Source organism: Corylus avellana, chromosome ca1, assembly GCF_901000735.1.
Source record: "Corylus avellana chromosome ca1, CavTom2PMs-1.0".
Taxonomy (NCBI): Eukaryota; Viridiplantae; Streptophyta; class Magnoliopsida; order Fagales; family Betulaceae; genus Corylus; species Corylus avellana.
Genome location: NC_081541.1, coordinates 5,314,837 through 5,315,914, shown reverse-complemented (window position 1 = coordinate 5,315,914; position 1,078 = coordinate 5,314,837). Strand labels below are relative to the sequence as shown.

General features: G+C 42.1%; 1 pseudogene; it reads right to left on the bottom strand.

The window, feature by feature from the left end:
* Positions 1 to 363: 363 nt before the first annotated feature.
* The window catches only part of LOC132169502 (flavonol synthase/flavanone 3-hydroxylase-like), a 1,325-nt pseudogene continuing 610 nt past the window's right edge, over positions 364 to 1,078 (bottom strand).

Here is a 1,078-nt window from a genome sequence, read left to right as displayed (position 1 = left end):
CGACTCCCAAAAGGATGTTTCAGTAGAATTAGTGGAACTTAGTTGCGTATATATGCTTCTGTTTGCCACTACTCTGACGTTTAACCCCTTCCTCTCTCTTCTCTGTTTTGCTGTGTGACGTTTCAAATATTTGCCGTTTGTTGTGACGGCGTGAACTCTACGCGAGTTCATAAAAGAAACGTGAGTTCATAAAAGAAACCTATTTTTGAGATCAAAACTGTGCCGTTTCGTGTAATCATAAAAGAGACCTAGTTTTGCTTTAAGGATAACGGCACCATTTCCTATAACAGCATTTATACGGTAGATTTCTTTACGACATAAAAGCCAGATCCATTAAGGACTGACATCGAATTCACCGTAATTTCCAACGCAATGATTGAGCTTAATTATAATATAAAACCCATGATTCATCTGCTATCACTGTGGGAGCTTATTGAATTTCCGGTAGCGATACTCAGCGTAGGTCTTGGTTGAGTATTTGGGTGGATTTTCATCATTCACAAGCTGTGGAAGTGGCCCAATCGTCGCCTCCAGTGGAGGCGCAATGAACACCGCCCACGACATGCGTGTGCGTTCTTTGTTCACCAAACTCCTGTGAAGAACACTCTTGTACTTCCCGTTGCTCAGCACCTGAAACATCATTAACAACAATATAATCCTATGAGAAAAAAATGTAATTTGTTTGACACCAACATGAGAAAAAATGTCGAGTGTACCTCAATCTGATCACCAACATGGACAAAAAGTGCATTTGGGAAGTAATCGACGGCAATCCAATTGCCATCTTTGGAGACTTGAAGGCCTGGAACATCGTTGGGGACAAGTAAGGTGAGAGCAGACATGTCAGTATGAGGTTCAACCCCAAGAGCCAGTTGGGGTTGTGGGCATGGTGGGTACATGTTTATTTTCATCTCCACCTCCATTTCTTCATCCCTTAAACTGGACTTCAAAACGTTACCTTCCAAACCAAGCCCCTCTGACTGCAGCTCCAATAGCTCGTCTGTTATTCTTACCATTTCTTTGTTCTATTCTTCTGTCACTTCCCTGTTTCAAGTGCCCGCATTAATTTAACTACACG